This window comes from Carcharhinus amblyrhynchos, chromosome 32, assembly GCF_965287045.1.
Source record: "Carcharhinus amblyrhynchos chromosome 32, sCarAmb.v2.hapA, whole genome shotgun sequence".
NCBI classification, from domain to species: Eukaryota; Metazoa; Chordata; class Chondrichthyes; order Carcharhiniformes; family Carcharhinidae; genus Carcharhinus; species Carcharhinus amblyrhynchos.
In genome coordinates this window covers 13990068-14009833 of record NC_137355.1, presented here as the reverse complement: position 1 = coordinate 14009833, position 19766 = coordinate 13990068, and the positions used below count along the sequence as shown (strand labels likewise).

The window sequence follows — 19766 nt, the reverse complement described above, 5'->3', positions numbered from 1 at the left end:
CCCCCCCCCCCCATCCCCCCTCCTTCCACCGACAGCAAGACGGGGCCCCGGAGCTTCCCAGTCGGGAATGAGGAGAGGGGATGCGAGAGGGGTGAGATTGTCATCCCTCCCTTCAGATCCGAGGCGGACGAACAAACGATAGCACCTGAATTTGCCCAAACCCGTGCAGAGAAAAAAAAATCCTCCACGCAAGCACTAAGGAAACAAGGAAAAATCAATTGTTTTAGTGAACACACCGTGAGGATTAGCAGTTTTGGATTCCAGCAAAGCAGAAAGGCAGGGTGGGGGAGCATTTTACTTGGAACAGTCGGGTAGGTGGGTTTAGTTCTGTTCAACAACACAGCCTCTTGTTATTCCCTTTCTGATTAAAAGCCACCACTGCCACCAGAAGTGGCAACAGCCGGTACTTACTGTGGCCACCCGATGCTCTTTTCGCTCCTCCCTCCCCTGCCCAAGAATGCCGGCTGTATCACCGTGAGTGGGGGGGGAAACAAGAGGGAGCAGAACCGACAGGGGATGAATCTCAAAGCTCCGTGTTCTCTCAGCTTTTGTATTTAGCTGTACTCTGGGCTCCTCTGTTAGCTTCGGGCATGCTCTGTGCTAAGTAAGTCACATGACTGCCAGACGAGTGACCTACCAAACCCTAACCATATAAAGAGAGTCGGAGACAAACAATGAGAGGATGGGATTTGTTTTTTTTCTCATCCACGGCGTTCCACGCACGTCTCTCTCGAAATTATCTGCGTTCTACTCTTGCTCTGTATCCAACATGGGGGGTGTCTGTTCACCTGAACTGCCCCATTGAAAAAAAGACAGCTTCTTTTAAAGCGATTCCATAGAATAGAATCCTTATAGTACAGAGTGAAGCCATTCTGCCCATCGAGTCTGTACCGACCACAATCCCACACAGGCCCTATTCCCGTTAACCTCAGACGTCTACCCTGCTAATCCCCCTGACACTAAGGGTCAATTTAAGCGTGGCCAATCCACCTAACCCGCACATCTTTGGACTGTAGGAGGAAACCGGAGCACCCAGAAGAAACCCACGCAAACACAGTTGGGGGGGGGGGGGCGGGGGGAGCGCAAAAACATTATCTTCACTCACTTTCAGTGGTGAAGGTAATCATGATCGGTCACATTTGAAATTATAGAATCATTATCGAATCCCTACAGGGCAGAAGAGGCTATTCGACCCAGAGAAGCTGCACACACTCCCTGACAGAGTATTTTACCCAGGCCCTCTCCCCGTAATCCCACATATTTTACCCTAACCAATGCAATCTAAAATTACGCATCTTGGGACACTAAGAGGCAATTTAGCATTGCCAATCCATCTAACCTGGGATTATGGGAAGGAACTGGAGCACCTGAAGGGAACCCATGTAGACATGGGGACAACATGCAGACTTCACACAGTCAGAGACCCGAGGCCGGAATTGAACCCGGGTCCCTGGCGCTGTGAGGCAGCAGTGCTAATCATTGAGCCACCGTGAGATATAAAGGCGGTGTTTAACAATGGGGTAAGTGAAAATGTGTGGGAGCCCACAAAATGAAATCTGCCTCCAGGAATTCCTAACCTTCATCAAGTCATCCCTTTGTTCCAACTGGTCACACTATCCCTGAAACAGTTCATATTGCTGCCTCTGCATTCTAAATTAACAGAAATATTCACTTAAATCACTGGCAAAATAAAATTCTGTGCTTAAATTACTTCTGAGTGTTTTTGCATCATCAGAAAACTTAGATTCCCTGCAGTGTAGAAGGAGGCCATTTGGCCCATCGAGTCTGCACTGACTCTCCAACAGAGCATCTTACCCAGGACCCATCCCCATAACCCCACATATTTACTCTACTAATCCAGCTAACCTACACATCTTTGGACACTAAGGGGGCAATTTAGCATGGTCAGGCATAATTACTAGAATCGACTTGCTGAATCCCTGCCCCTCACTTTACCTGACTTTATTGGCTTTGATTCAGGGTGCTTGCATCAAACTTGAAGCATGAAGTTTGTCGCTCAACGCAGTTGTGTTGATGTTAAACAATGGCACATGTGTGGGCAGAATGGTGGCACAGTGGGTTAGCACTGCTGCCTCATAGCGCCAGGGACCCGGGTTCAATTCCGGCCTCAGGTGACTTTCTGTGTGGAGTTTGCACGTTCTCCCTGTGTCTGCACGGGTTTCATCCGGTTTCCTTCCACAGCGCAACGATGTGCAGGTTAGGTGGATTGGCCATGCTGAATTGTCCATAGTGTCCCAAGATGTGCAGGTTAGATTGGATTAGCCATGGTAAAATGTATGGGAATACGGGGAGAGGACCTGAGTAAGATATACTGTCAGGGCGTCGGTGCAAACTCAGTGGGTCGAATGGCCTCTTCTGCACTGTAGGGATTCGATGATGATTTTATGACTTCAAATGAGTAGCTGATCATTATTACCTCCACCACTGAAAGTGAACCAAGATAATGCTTTCACCCATTATCGTCTATAAACGATATATCTCAATAAGAAATGGACAGATTTCAATGAAATCTGACCCCAAGATAGGGTATGGCCCAGGGAAAAACTGATTAGTGTTGGGGAAATGCAAATCTGGATTCAGATCCTGGAATTTTTTTAAGGATCCATTAACACTGGGAGATGTTCACTGTTTTTTGTAATTCATGGGTTGTTTTATTTAGAATAGTGCTGACAGTAATCGAATGTCGGGTTTGTAATAGTCGACATACTAGAATTTGTCACAGCTGTCAAAATGTGAGCAGAGTTTTCGAAGCAGGTTTTAGATGCCGATTGGCCTGAAGCCTCCTTGTTGAGGTGGAGGCTCTTAATAAAAAAGGTTTACCTTCTCGACTTTGGGTTGACAGAGCATCAGTCTTAGAATCCCTATAGTGCAGAAGGAGGTCATTTGGTCCATCTAGTCTGCACTAACAACAATCCCACCCAGGCCCTATTCCTGGAACTCCATATATTTACCCTCCTAATCCCCCTGACACCAAGGCTCAATTTAGCACAGCCAATCCATCTAACCTGCACCTCTTTGGATGCAAAGGGGTAATTTAGCATGGCCAATCATTTAACCTGCACCTCTTTGGATGCAGAGGGATAATTTAGCATGATCAACCCAACTAACCTGTACCTCTTTGAACACCAGGGGACAATTTAGCATGGCCAATCCATCTAACCTGCACCTCTTTGGATGCAAAGGGGTAATTTAGCATGGCCAATCATTTAACCTGCACCTCTTTGGATGCAGAGGGATAATTTAGCATGATCAACCCAACTAACCTGTACCTCTTTGAACACCAGGGGACAATTTAGCATGGCCAATCCAACTAACCTGCACATCTTTGGACGCCAAGGGGTAATTTAGCATAGCCAATCAACCTAACCTGCACATTTTTGGACAGTAGGAGGAAACCGGAGCACCCGGACAAAACCCATGCAGACACGGGGAAAATGTGCAAACTCCACACAGATAGTCATCCAAGCCGGGAATCCAACCCAGGTCCCTGGCGCTGTAAGACAGCAGTGCTAACCATTGCGCACCTTAAAGATGAGTGGAGTAGAATTGAGTCCACGCTGGAAGGTGAAGGAGGCATGTTCTCTACTGAGCAAGCTTCAGTTACTATGTCTGTGCTCTCCACAGGTTGACCAGTAAGATTGACTAAAACTGTTATCTTTTTAAATTAATTTGCATGATGTGGGCATTGCTGGCTAGGCCAGCATTTATTGCCCATCCCTAATTACCCGAGGGCAGTTGAGAGTCAACCACATTGCTGTGGCTCTGGAGTCAGATGTAGGCCAGACCAGGTAAGGACGGCAGATTTCCTTCCACAAAGAACATTAGTGAACCAAGCGTAACCAAGCATCATGACAAAAGGAATCATGTCTGTGGAACTGACTTACATATAATATGCTAGGTTTTAAAAAGTTATTTACTTGTCTTTCAGTGATCCAGATGGGTTTTTATGACAATGTTGTTCTTTAGACTTCCGTAATTCCAGGTTTTTTATTGAATTCAAATTTCACCATCTGCCATGGTGGGATTCAAACCCAAATCTCCAGATCTTGTCCTGGCACTGTGGATTATCTGTCTGGTGACAATGCCACTATGCCACCACCTTCCCTTGCAATAAGGACAAATTTATTGTTCAAGGGATGCACACTAATTTTGCTGAACGCAGAATTTCCTGAGTAATTAATTAAGGATTAATTTTGAAAGCGTGTCCCGTGAGATCATCACTAAAGCCGCTTGCTGTGTGAGTGGCACCACAAGTTAATAGCAAGCCATGCATTGTTGATGACAAGAACTATTAGCCCAACAAATTGGTCCCATCACTGGGAAAACACCTACATTAGGTGAAGTATATACCATGAATTGTGAAATTGCGGAGACTCTAATCTTGGTGTTCACAATTTATAGTATCTCATAGAAACTTAGAAAACTCTAACAGGGTTAGACAGAGTAGATTCAAAAAGAATGTTCCCAATGGTGGGGATGTCCAGAACTAGGGGGTCATAGTTTGAGGATAAGGGGTAAACCTTTTAGAACTGAGGTAAGGAGAAATTTCTTCACCCAGAGGGTGGTGAATGTGTGGAATTCACTCCCACAGAAAGTAGTTGAGGCCAAAACATTGTGTGATTTCAAGAAGAAATTAGATATCGCTCTTGGGGATAAAGGGACCAAGGGATATGGGGAGAAGACAGGATCAGGATATTAAATTTGATGATCAGCCATGGTCAAAATGAATGAGGGACCAGGCTCGAAGGGCCAAATGGCCTATTTCTGCTTCTAGTTTCAATGTTTCTATGTCTGAAAGTTTTTGGACTAAATTCAAGTAAACCATAAGATACAAGAGCAGAATTAGGCCATTCAGCCCATCCTGTTTGCTCCATCATGCAACCAAGGCCGATAATTTTCTTCACCCCATTCTCCCACCCTTTGCCCGTAACCTTTGATCCCCTTGCCAATCAAGAACCTATCTATCTCTGTCTCAAATGCACTCAATGACCTGGCCTCCACACCTTCTGTGGCAATGAATTCCACAGATTCACCACCCTCTGGCTGAAGAAATTCCTCCTCATCTCTGTTCTAAAGGATCGTCCCTTCACTCTGAGGCTGTGTCCTCGGATCCTAGTCTTTCCCACTAACGAAAACATCGTCTTCACATCCACTCTATCCAGGCCTTTCAGTATTCTGTAAGTTTCAAAAACCAGTGTTGTGAACTCTTGCTAAGGTTTAGTCTCTTCCGAATTTTGAAAATTAATGTATTTTGCAGGAATGCCTTCATTATCTCTAAAGGGCAAATTCAGCACATAGTTTAGTGAAATACTTCTTCGAGGCATGTCCAACTTCAATCTAACATGCAAAACACAACAGAACCTTCCAACACCTAATGTGAACAAATGTCTTGCTCATTCGATGAAGAGATAAGAATGTCAAGGTCTGCCCTCATAGTTAATCTTTCAATTCCTTCTGCACCATTTTTACAACATTTTTAAATTGACCTTTTTCCCGTTGACAGCGAGTCCAGGATAAACTGTGCAATGAGCTGTCATGTGCTTATCTCTATCTGTCTATGGGCACTAAGAGTGTGGGTGCCCACAAGCCGCTTTCTCCCACTTCTGCTACTTGTCTTGGCGCGGGATGAGATTGGAGGTCAACTTGGCTGCTGTAGCACAAATCTTCCTGCAAAGGCGTGGTGCTGTGGCCCCTTTAAGGGCTCAATCCTTTGAGGGACACGTGATCGGGTTGAACTTTATGGAGAGGGAAGCCGAGCCAATCGGGAGCAAGCTGCACATCCCCGGAATGTGGCGGGGTCTCAGTTGGAGCCAGGGAGGAGAAAAATGTTGACCTGTGTACTAGTTCCGTTGAAAACCCATCCCACGGCAGGAATGTTACCAATATTAAGACAGGCAGATTTTTCCCGTCCCTCTGCAGTGAACGGAGATTTACTTTGGCACCAAATTCTCTGACCTCGCTGCAGCAGGAATGTAGTGTGAATGGCCCAGTAAGATCGCTGCCATTATATTAACCGTTCACTGTTGTAGCTACAACGTAGCCTTTAAATTTACCACAATAAAGAAAAGTAAGCTTATTTATTAATCACAAGTAGGTTTACATTCATATAGCAGTGAAATTTACTGTGAAAATCCCCTAGTCACCACACTCTGACGCTGTTCGAGTTCACTGAGCAAGAATTTAACATGGCCAATGCACCTAACTTGCACATCTTTGGACTGTGGGAGGAAACCAGGGCACCCGGAGGAAACCCACGCAGACATGAGGAGAATATGCAGACTCCGCACGGACAGTGACCCAAGCCAGGAATTAAACCCAGGTCTCTGGCACTGTAAAGCAGCAGTGTTAACCACTATGCCACCCCAATAGTACACTGGAATTTTTGATTTGATTTATCTTTGTCATATATATTGGGATGCAGTGAAAAGTATTCTTTCTTGCAAACTATACAGACAAAACATCCCATTCATAGAGTACATAGGAAGAAGGTAAGTTGAGGGTGATGAATAGGATGTTGCTGTTACAGATAGAGTGCAGAGAAAGATCAGCTTAATATGTGGTAGGTCCATTCAGAAGTCTGATGGCAGCAGTGATCTCAGACTTCTGTATCTATTTCCCAATGGAAGAAAGTGGAAGAGAGTATGCCCGGGGATTGTGATAATGCTGGTTGCTTTTCAGAGGCAGCGGGGAGTGTAGACAGAGTTAATGAATGGGAGGCTGGTTTGTGTGATGGACTGGACTACGTTCACAACCCTTTGTAGTTTCTTGCAGTCTTGGTCAGAGCAGGAGCTATACCAAGTTGTGATGCATTCAAGTTTTAAAGTTTTTTTTATTAGTGTCACAAGTAGACTTACAGTAACTCTGCAATTAAGTTAGTGTGAAAATCCTTTAGTTGCCACATTCCGGCACCTGTTTGGGTACACTGAGGGAGAACTTAGCATGGCAAATGCACCTAACCAGTACGTCTTTTGGACTGTGTGAGGAAACTGAAGCATCCAGAGGAAACCCACGCAAAGATGGGGAGAAGTGCAGACTCTGCTCAGAAAGTGACCCAAGGCTGGGAATTGAACCTGGGTCGCTGGCGCTGTGGGGCAGCAGTGCTAACCACTGTGCCACCATTCTATGGTGCATCTATAAAAATTGGTGAGAGTCATAGCGGATGTGTCGAATGTCCTTAATCTCCTGAGAAAGAAGAGGCACTGGTGGGCTTTCTTGACTATAGCGTCAGCGTGGGGGAAATCACAGGAAGGGAAAAGTAGCAGAGTGGGCAATAAGCAGCCAATGCGCTATCATCCATTTTACACCTCCATTAAACCTCAAACTCTTGGTCTCCAACTCCAGAAACAAGTGCCAAATGCTCTCTCTTAATTTGTGTAGAAAATTTCCCGTGGTGGGACTCGAACCCATAACCCAGAGGCAAAAGAATGCTGTCTTACTGAGCCACATCTGACTGCAGAATGAAAAAAAGGATGGAAATCGAAGCAACATGTAGCCACATGGAAAGCTCACTGGTCGGAAGGGAGTCCGCACGCAACATGTCAAGCATGCTGATCATTGCCAGAATTTCAGTGCAGATGCTACTAGGTCTCTGCATCTCTGAGCAAGGGAAAGGAAGTATCAGCTGGAGTTCGCACTGCTAATTGTTTACCAGCGAATCCTGCTGGAAGGTGCATGTGTGAGGAAGTCAGGTGAGCACTCAGCTGTGCTGTAGCCAATAGTTAATCCACCTGCCAATTCTCACTGTCCGCATCTGAACACTGTCCAAGTGCTGGAGAATGGCCAGCAAGGTTCAGTGGCTTTGAGACAAAGGCAGAAAATTAGAGGGAAGGAAAATAAAATTAAAGACAAATTCCTAAAGTTTTAGTCGTGCTTAATTGCACAATTAGAAGCAGAGAGCCAACCTTACTGCTAATAGAAATATCAAATATGAGAAAGTAGTTCAACGTCAGTGGATTTTCAGGACAAGAGTGGTAATGCCACTAGACTAGTAATCTAGAAGCCCCAGGCTAATACTTTGGAGGCCGTGGGTTCAAGTCCTGCCGCAGCAAGTGGGGAGGAATTTAAATTCAATTAATAAAATCTGGAATATAAAGCTAGTCTCAACGATGGCCATCACGAATTCATTGTTGTAAAAATCTCTCGGTTCATTAATGTCCTTTCAGAAAGAAAATATAGAAACGTAGAAGTTAGAAGTAGGAGTAGGCCATTTGGCCCCTCCATCGTGCTCCACCATTCACGGCTGATCATCAAATTCTGATCCTGATCCTGCCTCCCCTCCCCACACCTCCCCCCCCCCCCCCCCCCACCCCTCCTACCCCACTGGCATACAGCACTGCTGCCTCACAGTGCCAGAGACCCAGGTTCGATTCCTGGCTTGGGTCCCTGTCTGCGGAGTCTGCACATTCTCCCCGTGTCTGCATGCGTTTCCTCCAGGTGCTCTGGTTTCCTCCCACAGTCTGAAAGACATGCAGGTTAGGTGCATTGGCCGTGCTAAGTTCCCCCTCAGTCTCCCTGAACAGGTGCCGGAGTGTGGCGACTAGGGAATTTTTACAATAACTTCATTGCAGTGTTAATAGAAGCCTACTTTTGACACTAATAAATAAATAAACTTAAACTGTGTTTTCCTTTCTAATCATTTGCTTGTGGGACGTGGGCATTGCTGACAAGACCAGCATTTATTGCCCACCACTATTTATCAAGTTGGCCTTGCCAGCAACACGCACATCCCATGAGCAAATAAATAAAGTAAAAAGGTAGTATACTGAATCATTGCATGACTCACTGAGAATGTGGTAGCAATAATGTATTATCATTGCAATGACATACTGTTACCTTTGTATTTACAACACCAAAATAATACACTTCGGTGTCATGTTTCTAAATTAAAGTGATAATATATTGTTTCCATTCTAAAAATCATGTGCATATTAATAAAAAGTCTGGCTGGCTATGTACGCTTTCAGTGAATGTAGATGCCACTTTCCTAATTGACCAATTATTTACACTCAACTTAAATGTAAAACCTGGATACATGGGCGCCTCTTGTAAAGTTTAAAAGATGGGTGGCACGGTGGCACAATGGTTAGCACTGCTGCCTCATAGTGTCAGGGATCCGGGTTCAATCCCGGCCTTGGGTCACTGTCTGTGCGGAGTTTGCATGTTCTCCAGTGCCTGCGTGGGTTTCCTCTGGGTGCTCCCGGTTTCCTCCCACAGATGTGTGGGTTAGGTGGATTGGCCATGCCAAACTGCACATTAGTGTCCACAAGGCATGTAGAGTGGAAGAATTAACAATGGCAAATGTGTGTGGATAGGGTCTGGGCAGACAGCTTGGGTAAGATGCTCTGTTGGAGAGTCGATGCAGACATGAATGGCCTCCTTCTGCACTGTAGTGATTCTATGAAAAGCCTGATTGACCAGATAAGTGATTCCCAATCTTTTCAGTAACACAGCACACATTTGAGACAAACTATAGGGCAGCACAGTGGCACAATGGTTAGCACTGCTGCCTCATAGTGCCAGGAACCTGGGTTCGATTCCAGCCCTGGTTGACTGTCTGTGTGAAGTTTGTACATTCCCCCCATGTTTGCATGGGTTTCCTCAGGGTGCTCCGGTTTCCTTCCACACTCCAACAACGTGTGGTTTAGGTGGATTGGCCATGCTAAATTGCCCCTCAGTGTTGTGTCAGGGGGCTAGCAGGGTAAATACATGGAGTTACTTTTGTCTACTTTCTTTAACACTCTCACAATCTTAACAGAACCCTGCAACTTCTTCGTCCCAGAAGGACAAAGGTGGCAGACATAGGAACATGAACAACCACCTTAAAGATCCCCACGCCATCCTGACTTGGAATTATATCACCGTCCCTTCTGCACTAAGGGGCAATTCAGCATGGTCAATCCACCTACACCCCACCCGCCTCCCACCCCCCATGTCTTTTGGAATGAGGGAGGAAACTGGAGCATCCGGTGGAAACCCACACAGGCACAAGGAGAATGTGCAAACTCCACACAGACAGTGTGGAGACAGAAATCTGGAGACAGACAGAAATCTGATCTGGTCCTAACAGCATCAAAAAGAGAGGAACAATGACTGGATGTTCATGAGACGCAGATGTCGAGATGGACGTATGGAGTGACAAGAAAGGATGAAATCCGGGACCGACATATCGGGGGAGGCCTGTTAAGATTGCGGGAGTGTTGAAGGAAATAGCCGAGAAGTGACTGAAGTGGTGTGGTCATCTATTGCAATGAGAGAAAGAGAAAGAAAGAGAGGAGATGTGGTGAAGTGAGCGGTGGAGATGGGAATGACCAGGAAGAAGATGAAGTCCTAAGACCAAATATAGAGGTCTTGCAGCAAGAAACTTAAACACAGTAGGACAGGAGGAGGAACAGCGGGTGGACTGAAAAGAGGAAGTGGGAAGGGTGAGGAACCAGCATTACAATGACCCCCAAGTAAAATGGGAGTAACCAGAAAAGACCCAAATGTAGCATCAATATGATTATGACAATCTGGTCAAATTGGAAGAGGCACTTTGCCCTCAGTAACCTGCTTACACTCTCTACACAGAAATAAAGCTGCACATTGGGTAAGGAAATAAAGCCATTTAAAATGCATGTCTTGTGGGTATAGGGGATCTGTGAAAGAATTGTTATATTAACAGCAGGAAATAATGGAGCAGTGACCTCTTGGGCTTCATAGCACTGAAGACTTCTATAATTTGGAGTGTTGAGATCAGAGAATAGAATCATAAGATCCCTACAGTGCAGAAGCAGGCCATCAGGTGATTCACCTGACAAAGGAACAGCATTTCCGAAAGCTTGTGGGCTTACTATCAAATAAACTTGTTGGACTTTAACCTGGTGTTGTGAGACTTCTTACTGCATGGGTTCCCCCAGGTGTTCCGGTTTCCTCCCACAGTCTAAAGATGTGCAGGCGAGGTGGATTGGCCATGCAAAATTGCCCTCTTAGTGACCAAAGATGTGCAGGTTAGATGGAACGACTGTGCTAAATTGCCCCTTAGAGTCAAAAGATGTGTAGGTTAGGTGGATTAGCCATGATAAATGTGTGGGGTTACTGGGTTAGGGTGGAGGGGAAGGTGGGATGCTCTTTCGGAGAGTCGGTGCAGATTCGATGAGTTGAATGGCCTGTTTCTGCACTGTAGGGTTTATGGCACTATGAGGAAGAAGGATTGGAATTTATATAGTACCTATCAAGGGGAGACAACAGCCTAGTAGTATTATTCCTTGACTATTAATCCAGAAACTCAACTAATGTTGTGGGAACCTGAGTTCAAATCCCGCCATGGCAATTTTTAAGAATTGAATTCAATCAAAAATGTCAGGAATTAAGAATTTATTAATGACCAGGAAGCCATTGTTGATTGTCAGAAAAAAAACCATCTGGTTCACTAATGTCATTTAGAGAAGGAAATCTGCCTTCCTTACCCAGTCTGGCCTACACATGACTCCAGAGCCACAGTAATGTGGTTGACTTTCAACTACCTCTGAAATGGTCTGGCAAGCCACTCAGTTCACCACCTTCTCAATGACAACAAAGGATGGCCAATTAATGCTGGCCAGACAGCAACACCCATATCCCATGAATGAATTAAAAATACTTGCTTCAGACCATCCCAAACCAATTGAATACTATTAATTTTTCCCTGCACTGTAATGTAGGAAACACAGCAAGATCCCACAAACAGCAAAGCAATCATGGTAAGATATATCTGTTTTGGTAAGAATGGGTGAGGGCTGAGGAGAACACCCTTCATCAAACAGGGCAAAGGGACCTTGCACTTCCAACTGAAAGGACAGTTGGGCCTTCGGTTTAACAAGACCTGAAAGGAGGACACTTAAGTGCCAGCCTAGATATTTTGGTATTCAAAATCGTGGAGTGAGACTGTGACTCAATCATCCAACTCAGAGGCGAGAGTGCTCCCAGCTGAGTCGCAGCTGACAGCTTACAGTGAACAATCCTTCACCATGACATCTATGCTATATGTCTTTTGACGGATGACCCTTAAAATCACACCCTTAGCAGGAGTTCCCTTAGGGCTTAAATAAACAAGATTTAAAGTGCTCTGTACTTACTGTAACATATTGCTGTGCCACAGGATGCTCGTTTGTTCCTTCACCAGAAGAGGGAGGTCTTCGCACAATTCAGTGAAATAACTTCTAATAATTCTTATTCATTGTGATATCCTATCTATCCAGTTTATTGTAACATTGTGATAGATGAACTTTCCTTTTTTTCATTCTGCGACAGAATGTGAGGATTACCATCTGGACCGACACTTATTTCCCATCCCTAATTGCCCTTGAAAAGGCAGTGGTGAACTGCTTTAGAATCCCGACAGTGCAGAAGGCCATTTGGCCCATCGAATCTGCATCAACTCTCTGAAAGAACAGCTTACCCAAACTCTCTCCCCAGATCCTACCACACCAACCCCACATATTTGCCATTGTTAATTCTTCTAACCCACACATCTTGGGACACTTTGGAGTGATCTGGCATGGTTAATCCTCCTAACCTGCACATCTTTGAATACTAAGGGGCAACTTATCATGGCCGATCCACCTAACTGGACATCTTCGAAACTAAGGGACAATTTAGCATGGTTAATTCACCTAACCTGCACATCTTTGAACACTAGGGGACAATTTACCATGGCTAATCCACCCAACCTATGCATCTTTGGACACTAAGGGACAATTTATCATGACCAATCAACCTAATCTGCCCATCTTTGAATACCAAAGAGCAATTTAGCATGGCCAATCCACCTAATTTACACATCTTTGGACACTAAGGGGCAATTTGGAATGGCCAATCCACCTAACCTGCACATCTTTGGGTTGTGGGAGGAAACCGGAGCATCCGGAGGAAACCCACACAGACATGGGGAGAACGTGCAAACTCCACACATAGAGTCAACCAAAGCCAGAATTGAACCCTGGCACTGAGGCAGCAATGCTAACTGCTGTACCACTATGCCGCTTTTTTCATGTGGGTGAGCTTTTGGTTGGCGTGGAGACATGCTTCTTGTCCAATTAAGGGTGACGAGTGGGCTCTCTCAAGGCTGGAGAGCCAATCAGTGGCTTTCCAGCTTCACAGAAGAACGTGGCTGCAGTACAAGTGCTGGGGAGGCCTCATAGCTAAGTAGTTTGTGGTTAATCACATGACACGCTGTGACGTACAGACTTAATGGGCCAAATGGCCTCCTTCTGCAGTGCAGGCATTCTATGAAAATCTTAATTTTATACATTCCCACCAACCCCCCAAATTTCCTACCTGAAAACGAAGCATGGTTCCGGCTTCTTTTCTCCATACCCAAAATTCAATCCTTAAACATCTGGAATGATTATTTTAGAAGATAGGAGCAGGAGGAGGCCATTCAGCCCTTCGAGCCTGCTCTGTCATTCATTATGATCATGGCTGATCATCCACCCAATAGCCTAATCCTGTTTTCTCCCCATAACCTTTGATCCCATTCGTCCAGCGCCTCCTGAATACATTCAATATTTTGGTATCAACTACTCCCTGTGGTAATGAATTCCACAGGCTCACCACTCTTTGGGTGAAGAAACATCTCCTCACCTCCGTCCTAAATGGTCTACCCTGAATCCTCAGACTGTGACCCTTGGGTCTGGACTCCTCCACCATCAGGAACATTCCCCCTGCATCTACCCTGTACAGTCCTGTTAGATTTTTCTGTCTCTATGAAACCGCCCCCCCTCATTTGTCTGAACTCCAGCGAAAACAATCCTAACCTAGACAATTTCTCCACATGCATCAGTCCTGCTCCCCAGAATCAGCCTGGTAAACCTTCTCTGCACTCCCGTGACAGCAAAAACATCCTTCCTCAGAAAAGGAGACCCAAACTGCATGCAATTCTATACATGTGGCCTCACCAAGGCCCTGTATAATTGCAACAACACATCCCTGCTCCTGTATTTGAAATCTGTCACAATGAAGGCCAACATACCATTTGCCTTCTTTACCACCTGCTGCACCTGCACGCTTACCTTCAGTGACTGGTGCACAAGGACACCCAGGTCCCGCTGCACACTCCCCTATACCAATTTACAGCCATTCAAATAGTAATCTGTCTTCTTATTTTTGCTTCCAAAGTGAATAATCTCGCACTTATCCAAATTATGCTGCATCTGCCATTGATTTGCCCACTCACCCAGCCTGCCCAGATCATGTTGAAGGATCTGTGCATCCTCGTCACCATTCACCCTCCCACCCAACTTGGTATCATTTGCAAATTTTGAGATGTTACATTTTGTTCCCTCATCAAAATCGTTGATTTTTTTATTGTGAATAGCTGGGGTCCCAGCACCGATCCCTGTGGCACCCCAATAGTTACTGCCTGCCCATTTGAAAAGCACCCATTAATTCCTATTCCTTGATTCCTCTCTGCCAACCAGTTCTCTATCCATCTCAATACACTTCCCCCAATCCCATGCACTTTAATTTTGCACAATAATCTCTTATGGGGGACTTTGTCAAATGCGCAGGTTACGCAAATGCACATTAAAGTCAGTAAATTTATTTGTAGGAAGGTCTTGTGGATTAATGTCACTGCCTCTGAACCAGAAGCTCTGGGTTCAAGTCCCACCCCAGGACTTGACAGCCAAGGAAGGTGCTTTCATGATGCGGCCAAACAGATTGAGTGTTACCCTGCAAAATCCTTCCAAAGGTGCCAATGGTTGGCGGTAAGAGTGGGAGAGAGTCCTGGGGTGGAATTTTCTCATCATGGACCATGCAAAGTTCCGTTGGCCTCAAGCGGAATTTTCTGGTTTGAGGTAAGCATGGCCGGAAAATCCCGTCCATGGTCAGCCACACTTGGTGTGGAGTGGCGCCCCTCAAGCTACAAGCCCCCTGGCAACAGACTAATGACCTGTTCCGGGAATGACTAGCTATGGAAAGAGATGAAAGTCTGCCTGAGTGCAACCACGAGGCGCGGGAAGAGAATTGGAATTGGAAACGTACTTATCTTTCTTTTATCGCCTTACCATTCTCAACAGGATTCTGGCCGGAACACTTGCAAAATGACATGGAATCGTGTGATTAATTTGTGTGAAGATCTTGGACTGTTAGCTGCCTTGTCAGCTGTGGGAAGCTGCAATGTTGGCAAGTACCCTGGAACATGGGCTATGAAGCAGTTTGGGTGACAGCAGACCTGACGCAAGGGCTCAGTCAGCACTTTCCAGCTGGAAAGAGAGCAGAAGTAGTCGCAAAGCTGGCTCATCAGCTGGCTTGAAATAAGAGTGTGATGGTGCAGTGTGTTATAATCCAGGTCAGAAACTCCAAGACATTTTATAAAGTCATAAGTTTTGCACCTTGAATTTGGCATTTGGCATGGTCAAGCATGAGATGTTTCACTTCAGGTATGATTCAAACAACCCACTAAGGAGCTTTTATCAAACAAAATTCATAGAAACATAGAACCTCTACGATACAGAGGGAGGCCATTTGGCCCATCAAATCTATGCCAACCACAATCCCACCCAGGCCCTATTCCCATAGTCCACATTTAACCTACTAATTCCCCTAATACTAGGTTCAGTATTACTATGAGAGGATGCACCCCGGCTAAGACGCTTTTTAACTCTGAACCATTCTAAGAAGACTCTGACCCTAGCTCCTTGCTTACAATAAAGTTTGGCCAATAAGTTGATTAAATTTGGTGGGTGACCCACTTCCAACGTTGTCAACCAGAGTTTCTTGTGTGAGACTGGGTTGAATGCCTCCTCAAAAGGGTGGCACAGTGGTATCTTACAGTAGCCAGGGACTCAGGTTCAATTCCAGCTTTGGGTAACTGTGTGGAGTTTTCACATTCGGCCCGTGTCTGTGTGGGTTTCTTCTGGGTGCTCCCGCTTTCCTCCCACGTGCTGGTTAAGCGCATTGGCCATACTAAATTCTCCTTCAGGAGGTGCCGGAGTGTAGCAACTTGGGGATCATCACAGTAACTTCACGGAGCCAAGCAGCCAGGTTCAATTCCTGGCTTGAGTCCGTGTCTGTGTATAGTTTGCACATTCTCTCCGTGTCTGCGTGGGTTTCCTCTGGGTGCTCTGCTTTCCTCCCACAGTCAGAAAGACATGCTGGTTAAGTGCAGTAGCCATTCCAAAATTCTCCTTCAGTGTACCCAAACAGGCAGTGGAGTGTGGTGACTAGGGGATTTTTGCAGGAACTTCATTGTTGTGTTAATGTAAGGCTACTTGTGACACTAATAAATAAACTTTAGATGTATAGGTTAGGGGAATTAGTGGGATAAATGCATGGAGTTAAGGGAATGAAGCAGGCAGGCAGGCAAATGGGGGTGGGCCTGGTAAGATGCTCTGTCTGAAAGTCGGTGCAGACTTGATGGGCTGAATAGCCTCTTTCTGCACTGTAGGGATCCTATGAAAATCAACTGAGTGCGCATTTCTTTATTGCTGAGATTCTTGAGTTTTGCATATTGTGATTGGAAGGTGAGTGACTGAATCTTTGGTGCCCCTCCCATGTTGGACTGCAGCTTGCTCCCAGCAGTCTTGCCTCCATCATTCCCGGAATTCTGAACGGGATTTTATTAGCATGGGAGATCAAAGCAATTGTGCACCGTTTTAGGATCACTTTCCTTCGGAAGAGGGGTGAAGGTAAAGTCAAACCAGTCCTCTGGCCAATCGATGCTCTCCCCAATGTGCCATGTATATCCTATACCAATGGTTCCCAACTGGTGCACCGTGGCACACCGACATGCCGCAAAAAAGAGATCCAAAATGATTCAAATTTCACAGAGTCACAGAATACAACAGTGCAGAAGAGGCCGTTCGACCCATTGAATCTGCACCAATGCATGAAAGGCCCTGACCTGCCCACGTAATCCCACTTGCCAACACTTGGCCCATAACCTTGGATGTTAAGATGTGACAAGTACTCATCCAGGTACTTGTTAAAGGATGTGAGGCATCCTGCCTCCACCACCCTCCCAGGCAGCGCGTTCCAGACCATCAACACCCTCTGGGTAAAAAAGTTTTTCCTGAAATCCCCCTTAAACCTCCCACCCCTCACTTTTAACCTGTGTCCCCTTCGTAACTGACCCTTCGACTAAGGGAATAACTGTTCCCTATCCACCCTGTCCAGGCCCCTCATAAACTTGAACACTTCAATCAGGTCACCCCCTCAGTGTTTATTGCTCCAGAGAAAACAACCCAAACCTATCCAACTTCTCTTTATAGCTTAAATATTCCATCCGAGGCAGCATCCCGGTGAATCTCGTCTGAACACCTTACAGTGTGTTCACGACCTTTCTATAATGTAGCGAGCAGAACTACACACAGTACTCCAGCTGTATGTTTCATGTAATTACATTAAAGCTAACCTTTGTCTTCAGCTCTGTGGTTGGATTTTCCAACACCTGATGAATCATGGACCTCCCGTGCATGAACTTTTTTTAGAAAGAGCCGCACGTGCATGACTTAGATTTTTTAAATTGGTCAGGTCCATATGCAATGCCCAACAGGACTTGGTTAACAAAGCCAAAGGTCCCTAAGCGCTCACACAATAAACAAAGACTCAAAAAGGGTGCAAAAAACCTGGGAGAAGCCGGGGAGACAGGGGGAGCTTAAAAAAAACACAGGCGAGAGGGCAGGGAAGAGTTAAAAATCAAGCTGCCAGTGAGGGAATAAGACACGGAGAAACAGGCAGTGTGCCTCAGAATATTTTTCGAGTATAGTATGTGCCATGACATTTACAAGGTTGGGAATCACTGCTCCGTACAGCTTGTCCACTACTGGTTCTTAATCATAGAGTCCCTACAGTGCAGAAAGAGGCCATTCAGGCCATCAGGTCTGCACCGACTCTCCAACAGAGCATCCACACCCAGGCCCCATCCCCATAACCCCATGAATTTACCCCACCAATCCCCTAATCTGTACATATTTGGGCACTAAGGCGCAATGTAACAAAGCCAATCCACCTAACCTGAACATAACATCACAGAATCCAGGGGTGGGACTTAAACCCAGATCTTCTGGTTTAAAGGCAGGGATACTGCCCACTGCACCACAAGAGCTCTCTGATTTGGTTGACTGGAACTCTTCAAGGATGAGGCTAATGTAGTTGATGAGGGGGACCCAGTGGCTCTGGTTTATTTGGACTTTCAGAAGACTTGCAACAAAATCCCACATAAGGGATTAGCATGTAAAATTAAAGCACATGGGATTGGGGGTAGTGATGTGGATAGAAAGCTGGTTGGTAGACAGGAATAAACAAGTCTTTTTCCAAATCATAGAATACATAGAGTGCAGGAGAAGGCTATTCAGCTCATTGAGCATGCATCGACAACAATCCCATCCAGGTCCTATCCCCATATCACCACATATCTATGCTGCTAGTTCCCCTGACACTAAGAAACAATCTAGTATGGCCTACAAACCCCCCTAACCTACAAATTTTGGGACACGAAGGGGCCAAGCCACCTAATCCACACATCTTTGGAGTATGGGAGGAAACCAGAGCACATGGAGGAAACCCATGCAGACACAGATAGAATGTGCAAACTCCACACAGACAACCACCCGAGCAGAAATCGAACCTGGGTCCCTGGCACTGTGAAGCAGCAGTGCTAACGACTGTGCCACCCTGCCACCCTAATCTCTTCCCATCTAATATAATTTGACCAGTCTAGCATTTGCGCTATCCAATGAGTGACTTGCTGTACCTCAGCTCAAAGAGGAGAAGAAGTGGGCATGTACCAATTATTGATAGAATCGTGGTTGTGTTAATATAACACCAAGGGTCATCAGTATGAATAGTGCAGTATACCTGCTTACAGCAGCTCATTTTATGACCTTTCATAGATCATAGAATCCCTACAGTGCAGAAGGAGACCATTCAGCCCATCGAGTCTGCATTAACAACAATCCCACCCAGGCCCTATCTCCATAAACCCATGCATTCACCTTGCTGATCCACCTGATACATAGGGGCAATTTAGCATGGCCAATCCACCTAACTCACACATCTTTGGACTATGGGAGGAAACCAGACCACCCGGAGGAAACCTACGCAGAAACGGGGAGAACGTGCAAACTCCACACAGACAGTGACCCGAGGTTGGAATCGAACCCAGATCTCTGGCACTGTGAGGCAGCGGTGCTAACCACTGTGCCACCATGCCGCCCTTCCACTGCAAGGCATTACCTCAGTCCAGCAATGGCTTGGTACGCAATTTTCTGGAGTAGGAATTTGAACTTTGAAATCAGAAGCAAGTGAACTTCTGTATCCCACTTGTGCTAAATGAATGATAATAGACAGAATAAAAACAGTTGGTCCAGGTCTCGATGAATACAGCAACAGCTGAGGGACTATAATTCACAGCACCGTGTGTTAGGGTGAAATATCAAGTGTGTCAGCTGTCGGAGTGTGCAAAGGCCATCTGAATTCCTTCGGGTGCAATCCCAAAGGTTATATCACTTGGCAGGCTTGCACAGGCTCCTGTCTTCTTTTTTTATTCATCTGTGGGACATGGGCGTCACTGGTTGGCCAGCATTTATTGCCCATCCCTAGTGGCCCGAGGGCTGTTAAGAGTCAACCACATTGCCGTGACTCTGGAGTCACATGTAGACCAGACTAGGTAAGGATGGCAGATTTCCTACCCTAAAGGGCATCAGTGAACCGGATGGGTTTTTCCGACAAGCGACAATGGTCATCAGTAGATTCTTAAAACCAGATTTTTAAAATTGAATTCAAAT

General features: G+C 45.7%; 1 protein-coding gene across 11 annotated transcripts in view; it reads right to left on the bottom strand.

Moving 5' to 3' along the window:
* LOC145360762 (protein mono-ADP-ribosyltransferase PARP6) overlaps positions 1-19766 on the bottom strand; it is a 147069-nt gene that overhangs the window by 104482 nt on the left and 22821 nt on the right. For 9 of the 11 annotated variants that reach the window (XM_080216166.1, XM_080216172.1, XM_080216169.1 and 6 more), the window contains exon 1: positions 412-580. The exons of the other annotated variants lie outside the window; for them this stretch is intronic. The gene's annotated coding sequence lies outside the window, so the exon portion shown is untranslated. Of the gene's footprint in view, positions 1-411; positions 581-19766 lie in introns of those variants that run through there. 11 annotated transcript variants of the gene reach the window in all.